Here is a 14,648-nt window from a genome sequence, read left to right as displayed (position 1 = left end):
AGTATAGCTAGAACTGTCTGACATGGATAATTATGAAAAAAATAGCAACATACATAATTTGTAAATATTGACTGGTTACTTAGGATATTCTGAATCACAGTTACTCCAAATTGCATATCATGCCAGAAGAAATCAAGATGATAACAGAATAAATGATGGATAGAAACTTGCATAAAATCATGCTGTTTGTACAGAGGCAGAATAACCCAAGTTTTCAGACGAAGTTGGGCCGTCAACCTTTTTTCAATTCTTTTGTTTGCTTTTAGTCACCTTTCTTATTTTCTTCAGAATTTACGTGAATAATTCCTATCTTCAGACCCCTGCCCGGTCTCCTATCCCTTTATCGGGAGACAACTTCTCAACTTCTCCTACTAAGCAATCATTTTAGCCATTAAGAAGTGTTCTCAATGTCTGAACCCTCTGTACTTAAAATGCAGTAAGTTATTTTTTAGTCTTCATACTAAATATGCAGTACCATTTAAATTTTTAATATAGAACATTTCCACTTAGCAGTTCTTCATACCTTAATATATAATTATGGAAAAGGTATAATTTCCTTTGTTGATTAACTGTTATTGGTTAATGCTGAAGTAATTGCTGATATTTGTTTTCTCTGTTGTTCTCTTTTTTAAAAAATACCACTTGCTTTCTTGTTAGTACTTTACAAACATTTACCAAGTTAATGTGTCAGTTGTAAAACAGATATAAAATTGTTTTTGAAAAATAAAATTTTTAAATGAAAGTGGTTTTGGCAGTCAAACTTTTTCTTTGAGAGTGAAGGGATACTGGATTACAATGAATATTTTTAGATATTTCATATGTAGAGAACCAAATAAAATTATAAAGTTGATATAAATATCGATGTGCTATGAAACTTCACACTTTATATGTTCATGTCCCCAAATTGGAGTGTTTTAAGAAGCATGAAGAGCTCTCCAAATTAGTTTATGTATTGCTTCTCTGGTTATATTCTGTAGATTTTTTAAAAATAGTAATTCTGCAAGAAAGGCAAGGAAAACTTGTTTTGGAAAGAGTGAAAACTGCAAATGCATTTTATGTTCTATGACACTGTATATTATACCTAGCTGATAAGCTATAATCATTATTGTAATATGCATTCAGAAAATGTAAGCTGATAGGTATAATGATGGCTATTTTGTAAATATGAAGATTTAAGCATTAGTTGAAATCTGAAATAGTTATCAATGAATGCTTTAAAAGTTTTCCTATAACCTTTTTTTTTTTTTAAACATTTTATTTATTTATTTGACAGAGAGAGAGACAGAGAGAGAGGGAACACAAGCAGGGGGAGTGGGAGAGGGAGAAGTAGGTTTCCTGCTGAGCAGGGATCCTGATGCAGGCTCCATCCCAGGACCCTGGGATCATGACGTGAGCCGAAGGCAGACGCTTAATGACTGAGCCATCCAGGCGCCCCTGCCTATAACCTTTAAAGCTGGCATTTTTAAACCATGATTCAGGGGTTATCATTTAGAATGGAGGTCTGTTTATGGACCTATTGGAGGTCCATAAATCCATTAAAATAATAATTTTTTAATGTGTGATTTTTCTGGAGGGTACTTAACTTTTATCATATTCTCAAAAAAAATCCAAGACTTGGGCGCCTGGGTGGCTCAGTTGGTTAAGCGACTGCCTTCAGCTCAGGTCATGATCCTGGAGTCCCGGGATCGAGTCCCGCATCGGGCTCCCTGCTCGGCAGGGAGTCTGCTTCTCCCTCTGACCCTCCTCCCTCTCATGCTCTCTGTCTCTCATTCTCTCTGTCTCAAATAAATAAAAATAAAAATCTTTAAAAAAAAAATCCAAGACTTCAAAAATGGTTAAGAACCACTGATTTAAAACCACTGATAGGGGCGCCTGGGTGGCTCAGCTTTTTTATATGTGTGTATATAAATATAAATAAAATAATGTCTCTCTAAACAAAAAGACACAAAAAACAGTTATGTAGTGATATTAACTTGTTGACAAAGAATATAACCAAGGCATTGCAGGAACCTAACCCTTTATTTCCCCTAGGAGCAATGGTTCTGTATTCAGAAATTAGAGCCAAGGAGGCTAATCTCATTGACCTTTTGAAGTGTCTCTCTCTCTCTCTCTCTTTTTTTTGTTTAATTTAACCAACCTCACATCAAACCACAACTTCTTGTTCACAGCATGTATTCTGTTTGGAACATTAATTATGTCCAAATAATCAAGTGCTCAGCAATGAGTATTCTCTTCATTTCAGGTCAGTCCTGAAAGATGATTGCCATCATTTCACTGAAGTCTTTCTTTTTAAACTTAATATTTCTTGATTTACTTTTTTGTGAACATTTACTGACATTAAATCAGGCTATGCATCATTCATCTCTTAATATCTCACATGCTTCTAACATAACCATGATAACTGCTGTTGATTTAAGTGGACTTCATATTTATACTTTGTAACTCTGCCAGAATTCATTGGTCTGCTTCAGATTTCTGCCTGAAATGTTATTACTGCTCATTATACTATATATTGGAATATAATACTATATTTTGCTATAGGATATTGGTAACAATATTTAAACTGAGTTTAGTCACTTTATCTGAGGGATTGCTAATTTATTAATAGATGAGTTAGAAAGATCTTTAATAATTATGAGCTATATATTTGTATACTTGACTACATTCAGTGAATCAAAGTGTATTTTTCATTATCCAAAACTAAAGGAATTTGAGGCTCCTCTTTCTGACAGAGTAACAGATATTGGATTTATCCTCCCACCTGAAATAATGAAAGAAAAGCTATATGGTGACGTCTTAGATGCAGAAAAAGCATTTGACAAAATCTAACATTGATTCCTCATAGAATCACTCTGCAGACTGGGAATATTGGGGACCCCCAGCCTGACAGAAAGCATCTATGAAGAACCAATGGTAACATTGTATTTGTTGTTGAAAGGCTGAATGCTTTCACCACTTCTATTTAACATTGTCGTGGAGGTTCCAGACAGAGTTGTTAGGCAATAAAAAGAAAAGCATATAGATTAGAAAAGCAGAAGTAAATCTGTCATTATTCACCAATGATATGATCATCTATGTACATTATCCTGTAGAATCTACAAAAAGGTCCTAAAGCTAATAATTGACTTTAGCACATTTACAGGATTCAAGATCAGTATTTTCAATTTTTATCTAGCAATAAAAAATTTGAAATTTAACAAAAAGCAGTGTTTACCATAACATCAATAATACAGGGACAAATCTGACAAAAAATATATGAGACTTGTATACTTAAAACTATAAAACATTACCGAATGAAATTAAGCGGACAGATTTCTAAGATACATAACCAGTAGAATGATCCAAAAAAGAAAAAATTGATTAATTGTACATTGGATATATACCTAGGTCAAAACTTACATAATTTTTTATCTTAAAATTTTACAAATAGTTTTCCATCATTTAAGCCTCTGTAAAGCTATTAAATCAACAAACAGAAAAATTAAGGGAATTTGTGACCATGTTACACTAAATGGGTTGTCTGAAGTCAACTGAATTTTTAATCAGAAGATAATCTGTAGGGGCGCCTGGGTGGCTCAGTTGGTTAAGCGACTGCCTTCGGCTCAGGTCATGATCCTGGAGTCCCGGGATCGAGTTCCGCATCGGGCTCCCTGCTCGGCAGGGAGCCTGCTTCTCCCTCTGACCCTCCCCCCTCTCATGTGCTCTCTCTCTCATTCTCTCTGTCTCAAATAAATAAATAAAATCTTAAAAAAAAAAAAGATAATCTGTAAAAATGACTGAACATCATTAAACAAAAGTTAGTGAGTGTAGTAAAATTATTTGATACCAGTTAGCATTATTTCTTTGAAAACCAGATCTAGCTTAAGTATTCATAGGCTTGACCAACTTGTTTACTTGTTAAAATACATTTGCCTACCACGGTGCTTTGTACTAGCACTCCAGAATCTGAGCAACATCTTTGAACTTTTTTCTTCAATTTATTTTATTTTTTTTTAAGCTTTTATTTATTTATTTGACAGAGAGAGCGAGAGAGGGAACACAGCAGGGGGAGTGGGAGAGGGAGAGGCAGGCTTCCCGCCGAGCAGGGAGCGGGATGCGGGGCTCTATCCCAGGACCCTGAGATCATGACCTGAGCCGAAGGCAGACGCTTAACGACTGAGCCACCCAGGCGCCCCCTTCAATTTCTTCTGATAAACAATTGGTTCAATAGATTATGGTTAGAAATGAGTTTGGGATATGCATGTTTAGGATAGAAAATATTTAAGAATTATTTATTATTAAGAATCTTTGATTAATAGTTGCAAAGATCATATAGAGTAATGTTGAGGTATTTCAGAATATTTTTGCAATTTTTATTGTGGAGCTGTGGTAAACTGTTAGTTTCAGGGTAGCTTTACTGATCATCTAGTACATTTTTAATCATAATGTTTCCTTTTCAAACAATATATTATTTTTTTATTATGTTATGTTAATCACCATACATTACATCATTAGTTTTTGATGTAGTGTTCTATGATTCATTGTTTGCGTATAACACCCAGTGCTCCATTCAATACATGCGCTCTTTAATACGCATCACCAGGCTAACCCATCCCCCCACCCCTCTCCTGTCTAGAACCCTCAGTTTGTTTCTCAGAGTCCATAGTCTTTCATGGTTATTATAATGAAAAATTCACAATGAAATGTGTGTATTAGCAGTTGCAAATTTGGGGTTTGGAAAAAATGTAAAATCAGTCATGTTTATATATTAGAAAAATCATAATCTAAAGTTTGCTGCCCCACTCACACCAAAAGATAGTCAATTCCCCTCAACTTTCTGAAATGGTTTAGATTTCTAACATATGCATTTTGAAAAGATGTATATTTATTGTTTACTTATATTCAGGAAAAACTGGGAGGTTTAGCCATAATGCTGACATATCCATTGATAATCAGTGTATGAAAGAGATTTTTTTTTGCAAGAGAGAATTTATACATTCATTTAATTACATGCTTTATTTATGTACATGTCTTGGCTATCAAGGAATCTCCATTGTGTACCAGTTATTTCTTAGAAATGAGTAATGAATTATTCTGGAATTGAAATATTTTTTTTTATGGACCTTACAAAGTAGTAGTTTCTCTGAATAATAAACTTTTTTGTGTGTCTGTTAATAACTTGTAATTTTTGATACTAGTTGACTCCCAGGGGTCCATATAGTGTTTACAGCTGTTAAAACTGAACTAAATGAAGACTTAAAATTTTGGAAGTAGTAGTTGTCTGTATTTTTTACTATATTTTTTGTCACTTAGTGCCTATATGATCACTTGTTATTGTTATTTAAATCCTAACTCTGTCTAATAAATGGGACATTTCTGATAATCAGTACTTTTTATTTTAATAAAAATTCCACTCATATTTTCATATCAGTTATAGTCTCAGTCATTGTTTTTTCTTGCTCTCCTCAGAACAATGATTTTATATTAAATCTCAGCATGATTTTTACATGTACTTCATATCCTTCCATGCTGAGTTAGTAGGCATTTATTGAATGCTTAATATTTCTTTATAGCATTGGTTTGGAATACATTTCTTGAATTTTAAAATATTTCAAATCACTGATTTTACTTTTTGAAGAAATAAAACTTTTATGAATAACTCTATATTACTTCCAGTTCAAGTTAATAATAGTAGGCATTATTTGAAAAACTAGGAAAGGGGCGCCTGGGTGGCTCAGTCATTGAGTGTCTGCCTTCGGCTCAGGTCATGATCCCGGGGTCCTGGAATTGAGCCCCGCATCGGGCTCCCTGCTCCGTGGGAAGCTTGCTTCTTCCTCTCCCTCTCCTACTCTCCCTGCTTGTGTTCCCTCTCTTGCTGTGTGTCTCTCTCTGTCAAATAAATAAAATCTTTAAAAAAAAAAAACTAGGAAAAAACTGTTGTGAAATGAAAATCCTGCTCTAATACTCCCTTCTGAAGATAATTTAACATTTCTTCTTTGGCAGTCTTTTTTTTTTTAATTGTGTTATTTATTTGGGTCCAACAGAAGCCAGATAAAATGAACATTTTAATAATTTTTATATCTTTATAGTCTAAAGATGTTTAAGTGAATTTAATTGTGACTTGTATAGGTATCTATCAAGCATTCCCAAGCTGGAAAGGTATGGAATAATCTAATTCATGGTGGCCTGACTTCATTGTTGTAACCCAATAATCATCCTAATTTCAGGGTTTGTTGAACTTCGTTCTTTTTCAGCCCCACTCTATCATGTCTACATGCTGTATATCATCATCCCTTACAGTTCTATTTATGAAATCTAACGTTCTAATATTCTGTTGTCTGACTAAAGCTTCTCATCCTTTGTAATCTTTTCCTGACTTTTCTTATATAATTTCAGTTCTTTGCATAGAATTCTCCTACCCCTTGTACCTCTAAGTTTCACTCCCTTCAAATCTGTCATTCATCTGACCTCACTTAAGTTTTTCTCTCAATTTTTATGTCCTTTTATTTCACAATGCCTATCCACCAATTCTAGGTCAGTCTAACTTACCATCCACCACTCTTTCATACCTTGGATATTGAGACTACTAGGTGAAAATCATAATAATATTATACAGGTGGGTCCTTATACAGATTCTTGGTCTTCAAACCCTCACTTAGCTCATCCTGTAACATTTTTGAAAATTGTAGATTGCTTTCTAGAAATTCTTTTGAAAATTAATATGTCATATAATTTTCAATAAATATTTTATTATTCATCCACTTGAAGGATACTCATTTCCAAAATAGTAATACATTCTAGAAAGTTGAGGAATATAATTGATAGGTGAAAACACTACTTTGTTTTACTCTGCTTGCAAATAGAAATGTGTTCTTTTAATCACCTGAGGTGAGTAGAACAAACCGTGTCAAAGAAATTTTGCAGTAAAAATACTGCTTTATGACACAGAGATTTTTTTATGATATGCAGGATAAGCACTTCAAAATGTGAAAGCAATTCCAAGATTTTGATAATATTCATTATATAACATGCTAATATTAGGGTAAGCTTTGTAAAAGGTGTATGGGAATTCTCTGTATTATTTCTGCAACTTTTCTTTAGGTATAAAATTACTTTAAAGTAAAAAATTTAAAAAAATTAATTTTTAGTTTTTAAAAATAAACTCATTTGGAATAATTTTAGGTTTACAGAAACATTTCAAAGGTAGTACAGAGAGTTCCCATGTAATCCTTACCTAATTTCCCCCTTGTTGTTAGTTTATTAATTAAAAAATCATTTTCAGAGTACCGTTAGTAGCTGAATACATTTAATAGCTGAATACATTTAGTTAAGTATTCATTCTAACTCTCTTTAGATACAAGCTTTACCATTGATTAACAATTTTAGTACTTTTTACTTTTCCTTTTATTTTAGAAATGATTTGACAGTTACTCCTGGTAATATAGTTTAGATAGAAACTTGACTAATTCATTATTATTCTTACATTTTATAATATTTAACATTTTTCTTATTTCTTGGGTTGTATATATATTTAAAATATTATTATTTATTAAGTGCCTAGAAAAATTTTAAACATTCCACTTGTAGTGACATTTGCAAATCTTTCATGCTGTGTTTTAAATATAAAATTCAGTTGCTTTCATTTCATCAAATTGCCAACCCCTTAATCTGAATTTTTTATGTACTTCTATAGAAATTAAATAAATAGAATAATTTTTTATTCTTGAGAAATCACATCACAGTGTACTTATATTAGCATACTTGTTACATAAAATTTATATATAAAAACTAAATTTCCTAAAGCATGTATATTTTTTAATTATCTAAAATTAAATTTTAAACCCATTCAATGAGTCCATCTATGTACAACACATTGTTCTAGGCATTATAAGGGAGTGACACATGTCTGCATCTATAGTACTTTCCGTTTCTTCTCCAGTTGTCATTTTTCTATGTATTTGTTCAAATCTTTATTTCCTGTATCCTCTTACCCTACCCTCTCTATCATGTCTACATGCTGTATATCATATCAAGCAACTTCATATCCAGCTCTGTAAATATAATAGAAATCATCAGGTTTCAACTTCTTCGCCTTCTCTCCCTGTTGTCTTCAAACTTGTTTGTATAATTGTGTCTTTTTAACTCTATGCCGTTGTCTTTTTCATTCTCTAGAACCTCAAACTCTTACCCCCTTTCCCTTCACTACCAGATGTATAGACAGCATACTATAAAAAATTTTTTTTTAAGATTTATTTATTTATTTTAGAGATATGTGGGGCAAAAGGAGAGAGAAAGAGAATCCTAAGCAGACTCTCTGCTGAGTGCAAAGCCCAACGTCGGGCTCAATCTCAGAACCCTGAGATCATGACCTGAGTGGAAATCAAGAGTCTGACCCCTAATCGACTGAGCCACCCAGGCACCCCAGTTCTATACATATATTACCACCACACTCCACTTCCCAACTCATTGTTTATTCAATAACTGCAATCTGGGATCTCAATTTTTTTTTTAATTATTATGTTCAATTAGCCAGCATATAGCACATCATTAGTTTTTGATGGGGTGTTCAGCGATTCATTAGTTGAATATAACACCCAATCTTATCTCTCTTTGGAAACATGTTTTTTTACAAAGGTCACTAATAATATAATTGTCAAATCCAATGACTGTTTAAAAATCTGGATCCTAATTGACCCTCTTGAGGTTGTTTAATTTGTTGATTATTCCCTCAATTTTGAAACTGAACTTTCTTTCATTATCTTTCAGGAAAAAATGACACTCTTCGTTCTTTGCTTATTAACTCTTTGATGTCCTTTCTCTGTACTCTTTACTGGCTTACCTTTCTCTGTCAATTTTTATTGTTTCTAATCTCATAAATTATAAAGATACAAAATACATTAAAAGGCCAAAAAGATTTTAGGTGAAAGAAAATAAAGATGAAAAGAAACAAGGAAAATATTTGCAAAATGCATCGAAGAGGTAGTATGTCCCTAATATGAAAACAGATTCTTGGATTCTTGCATCATTAAGAAGAAGAAAAAAAAAACCCAACTGAAAAGTAAACAAAAGATATGATGAGTAATTCAATTTATATAAGAAATATGAATTATTTATAAGTAAATGAAAAGCTCCTCACCTTAATTAACAATAAAAAATACAAGTTAAAATAAAAATTACCATATTTGTTGTCACATTGTTAAAAATAAACTGATTAGAATTCAGTGTTAGGAGAGATATAAAGCAAAGAACTCTTTCATACCCTTTTGTACTCTTCTGTAAGATATACCTTATGGTAGAGCAATTTGGCAGTAGCTTTACAAATTTAACATGCACATAATCTTTGACCCAGTAATTCCTAGTTTAGGTATCTATCTGATAAAAATAGTTAAGCTATGTGCGTAAGTAATATTGAATATATGAAGCCGGTATTTACAGTATTTGTAATTTAGAAAATTGAATATAATCTAAATGTTCAACAACAGGGGAGAAATTACAGTCATTATGATGTATCTATGTATGAAATACTAAGTGACCAAGATAAAAAGTTATACCACTAGCATTTAGTTAATGTCAGTGACATATTTTAAATCTATATTTAAAAATGTATTGATCCAAGTCAATTCAGGATCACGGAGATTTTCTCCCATTTTCTGGAATTTTTATAGTTTCAGATTTTACATTTAGATTTTGATCCATTTTGAAGTATTTTTGTTTATATTATAAAGAATGGGTTGAAGATTTTTTTTTCTTGTATATGACTATCCAGTAATTCTAGCATCATTTGTTGAAAAAGCTGTTCTTTCCCCAGTGAATTACTTTTGTGCCTTTGTCATATTTAGTTGTCATAGATTTAAGAGTCCAGCAATTCATCCATTCTTGGTCAGTTAATTTTTGACAAGGATATCAAGATAGTCCAATAAAGAAAAAAATGGCCTTTTCAACAAATGATGCTGAGAAAATGAGGTATTTACATACAAAAAAATTGAGTTGTATCCCTACCTCACACCATATACCAAAATTTTGGGTAGGATGTTGAAAACTGTGCTGGTGGGGTTTTAAAATAGTGAAGCTGTGGGTCACCTGGGTGGCTCAGTCGTTAAGCGTCCCACTCTTGGTTTTGCCTTGGGTCATGATCTCATGGGTCATGGGATGGGGAATCTGCTCTCTCTTTGCCCCTTCCCCCACTCACACATGCACTCTCTTTCTCTAAAGTAAATAAAAAAATAAATCTTTAAAAACCAACAAAAAAATAGTGCAGCTGCTTTGGGATATAGTCTGGCATTTCTTCAAAAGGCTAAGGATACAGTTACTGTATGACCCAGCAATTGTGGAATATACCCAAGAGAAATGAGAACAGGTATATGCATAAAATCTTGTACATGAATGTTCATAGCAGTATTTGTCATAATAGCAGAAAAGTGAAAACAACCAGTGCCCATCAACTGATGAATGGATAAGTAGAATGTGTAGTATCCATTTGATAAAATATTGGCTATAAAAAGAAATGAAGCACTGATTCATGCCACAATATGGAAGAACCCTGAAAACATTATGTTAGATGAAAGAAGCCATTTACAAAAGCCCATATATTTTATGATTCAATCTCTGAAATGTCCTGAATATGCATGTTTATGCCGACAGAAAATACATTAGTGGTTGCCCAGGGCTTCTGGGTACAAGGGTTTGGGTGTGACAACTAAGTGTTAAGGGGTTCTTTGGAGGTGTTGAAAATATTCTAAAATTAATGTAGTGATGTTTGAACAACTCTGAATATACTAGATGCCATTAAATTGTGCACTTTAAATATGAATTGTATGTGGGCTGTATCTCAACAAAGCTGTATGTTAAAAAAAAAGTCCTTTGGGGGTGCCTGGGTGGCTCAGTCGTTGGGCATCTGCCTTCGGCTCAGGTCATGATCCCGGGGTCCTGGGATCGAGCCCCGCGTCGGGCTCCCTGCTCTGCGGAAAGCCTGCTTCTCCCTCTCCTGCTTCTCCCTCTCCCACTCCCCCTGCTTGTGTTCCCTCTCTCACTGTGTCTCTCTCTGTCAAATAAATAAATAAAAATCTTTAATAAAAAAAAAAAAGTCCTTTGGTCTATTTAACTCTTCTGTCCATACGTGACTTTTACTGAGGTGCATTGGTCCTTTGCAAAGTTTTTGTTTATTATGCAGATCTTGCAAATGTAAAATGTCTCATTTGTCAATATCACTACCCATCTCAAGAAAATGGCCTTTTATGTATTGGGAATCTCAAGGTGGTGTATATGAGTTTTACACAATTACAATTTTCAGTTGAAAGCTCAAATTTTATTAGCAATATTCCTGACAGTTATTTTTTTTAAGTGACAGTCTTCCTTTTTTTTCATTTTCAAGAAAATGTCTGCCAAATACCCAAGTCTGAATAACTATCATTTGTTTGTCAATCATTGTTTTCAAATAAAAAGGTTTTTTTTTTTTTTAATAAAAAGAGCAGCTCATGTAGAAACTCAACTAACTGCATAAGTGCTTTTCCTCAGGAAACCATTGTACTTCATTCATACAAAGAGAATTTAAAAAAAAATGTGTATTTAAAGGTCATTGTTTAATAAAAATAAATGATTTTTGCTGCTTCTCCAAAATATTCTTAAATTTAGTTGGTATCTTAGGAGCACAAGGTTGTGTTAAATTTGGTGACTACTACTACAACTTGGTTCCACTGCCCTTTTTTGTTCTTAGGGACTAGCAGTTTCATATTGAATTTGCAGTATGAAAGCAAATGTCAACATAGTAAAAATGCAAATAACATCTCAATAGTGTGAAAATTGAAAATTAAAAAAGTTGACGTTGTGGATACCCTGACAGGTTCTCAGGGTCTTTCAGGGGTCTTCTTAATCTTTTTCAGTAGCTGATTCTCCATGATTTATCTCTATTCCTGACCTCTTTCTGGAACTACAAACCTAATTTGCAATAGTCCAGTAGGTATCTCTGCATTAATATCTTTTTAATTCTGTATATTCAAACTCTATGGCTTTTTACATTGCACTTGCTCCTGTGTTCTTATATTATCTTTTCCTGTTAATGACATAACCATCCATCAGTCATCCAATGAGAGACATTATAGTCCTACTCAACCTACACTCTTCCACACCTCCCACATTTAATCAGTCCCAAATCTTGTCCTTTTTCCCTGTAAAAAAAAAAAATGTTTCTTACATCTGTTTCCTCCTTTCCTTATAATTCTTAATGTTGAGATCTCTGTTTCTTTTCTTAATACCGCATAGCTTGGTAATTGGTCTTCCTGTGACCTGCTCTGGTCTCCTCTTGTTTTGTCAAAAACAGTGAAATGTCTTGGATTTTACCCCACTTGCAAGCTAACAAATTAGTCTTCCACAGTTTCATAGATGTTGACAGAGACAAGAGCCTACAGTGTCAGAGACAAATGAATTTTTCTCAAGGCACAGCAGGAAGCGCGAGTTTCATATTCCCATTGGTTCTGCTTGTCTCCCCAGTCACTCAGGGGCAATGTGGAGATTGACCCAGGTGGAAGTTGTGTTCACAGTTTATATCACAGTTGAGTAATCTTGAACTTAAGAAACCCCAATCTTTAAAGGTGCTTTCTGGAAACCTGCCCAACCTTTACCCTGAGATAAAGTCACTATCTTTATCTTTTAAGGCTGTTTGCTTTAAAAAAAAAAAAAAAAAAGAACAAAATTGGATAAAGACCTATAGAGACATGATAGACCCATGGAGAATTGTCTCCCAACATTTTTTGGTTAGTTTTCTGAACATTGTTGCCAAAATTGTCTACCTAAAATACATTTTTATCATGTAACTCAGATTCCAGCCTGCTTTTCAGTATTATGGATGACTAGTCTATCATAAAATATGCTATTATGGACCCTGTGCTTTACTAATTCCCTGAGTAAGCTTTGAACATAGTATCCCTCTGTGTTTTTACACATATTTTTCTCTGTGTGTAATTTACTTTTCTTTTACTTGTTCTCAGCCTGGTCAAATCTTCAACCTTCAACAACCAGCTTGTCATTTTCTCTTTGACGTTTTCATTACTCTCAAACTTCTTGGTGCTCTCAGAATATTTTGTGCATGTCTCTCTTGTAATGTTCATTGTATTTTAATTGTTTCCATGCTGCCTCTTCAGTAGACTGTGAACTCCTTAAGGTCTTCTTTGAGCTTGTATTCCCTCATAGAGTACTTTAGATATAATAAGAGCTTAATACAAGTTTATTGGATTAACAAGTATATAATTCCATGGTGTGTGCCCAGTAACATTTTTATTCTGATGATGTTACAATTGAGCTACTGATAAGATTCTCCTTGAATTATTTGCATGTAAATCTTTTTCCTAAAAGAACTCTATACATTTTAATTGTCTGATGTTACTGTGTAATTTGATACTACTTTGCAAAAAATATACATGATTATTGTTCATTGCTGTTTATTTTATTGTAAGAATAGATACAGACAGGGTAAAGTGTGGGCCCACCAGAGATACAAATATGCCTGGGAAATTGTCCTGTGATTTACCTGGCCTCACAAATTAGCACTTGGTACTATGATATAGTTATTACCACTTATTTACACTTGCTGGATAGGCAGGCTCAAAGCTAATGTCTCTTAGATTCAATCAGGAGAGGCAAGAATAGCTTAAGCACCTCAGCAGTATGATGAGAATGGCAAAGGGAGCTTTTTGAAAGACATATGGCATCCTCTGAACAGGAAATAGCATCAACGCATCCTTAATACAGATTTGAAAGCCAATGAAGATTGCTCTTGTATTTGCAAAGTGCTGCAGTTTTTCTATGTATAGCTTTCTCAGTATTTTAAATGTTTGTATTTTTTACCTAAATTAAAGGAGTATGTGTATTATTGCCTGCATATGTGGTCATTACTGTCTCAAGCACTGCCATCCTTGTGACAGTCTTTCGGATCTTTTTCTTACTGATTTTTGAGAGTGCTTTATATATTAAGGATACTGACCTCTTCCTGTGCACCCTCTACTCCCTGCCACATACACACACTTTTTCCTGGGTAGTGATCTTAGGTTTATATCTGGTCACACCTATCAGTATTTTCCTTTATACTAGTTGGCATTCATTTAGGAAATTCGTCTGAGTTTTAAGGTTTTAAAATAAGTTGCTGAATTGTCTGTATTTCTGTTTTTTTATATTTTTGGTTAACGGGTGAGGGGAGTTCCCCCTCCCCAATGACTATGTATTTATCTTAGCTCAATGTATTGAATAATTTGCTCTTTTCCCATTTCTATGAAATGTCATCTGTATCCTGTACTGTATTGCCATAGGTAATTGCCATTGGGTCTGTGTTTTTTTTTTTTTTTAAGATTTTATTTATTTATTTGAGAGAGAGAATGAGATAGAGAGAGCATGAGAGGGAGGAGGGTCAGAGGGAGAAGCAGACTCCCTGTCGAGCAGGGAGCCCGATGCGGAACTCGATCCCGGGACTCCAGGATCATGACCTGAGCCGAAGGCAGTCGCTTAACCAACTGAGCCACCCAGGCGCCCTGGGTCTGTGTTTTTTAATTCTGCTTTTCTCATTGATTTCTTTCTGTATCAGTACTAAATTGTTTTAATTGCAGTTGCCAAATAATACACTTTAATACCTGGTAGTAAATCCTTCCCTCCCAGCCCTCTTCACATGATTTTTTTTTTTTTTT

General features: G+C 33.7%; 1 protein-coding gene and 1 non-coding gene across 6 annotated transcripts in view; one reads left to right on the top strand and one right to left on the bottom strand.

Annotated features, from left to right (window-relative positions):
- Nucleotides 1–14,648, top strand: part of ADK (adenosine kinase) — a 488,918-nt gene that overhangs the window by 187,535 nt on the left and 286,735 nt on the right. The gene's annotated exons all lie outside the window — the stretch shown is intronic.
- On the bottom strand, nt 2,209–2,277 carry LOC115941007 (small nucleolar RNA SNORD2). Its single transcript, XR_004075736.1, has one exon. It is a non-coding gene; the product is annotated as a small nucleolar RNA SNORD2 (small nucleolar RNA).

The sequence above is a fragment of the Leptonychotes weddellii genome, chromosome 6 (assembly GCF_054177405.1).
Source record: "Leptonychotes weddellii isolate Sample4059 chromosome 6, ASM5417740v2, whole genome shotgun sequence".
NCBI lineage: Eukaryota > Metazoa > Chordata > Mammalia > Carnivora > Phocidae > Leptonychotes > Leptonychotes weddellii.
Note: the sequence above shows the minus strand (reverse complement) of the source record. Positions and strands in the feature narration are given on the sequence as shown.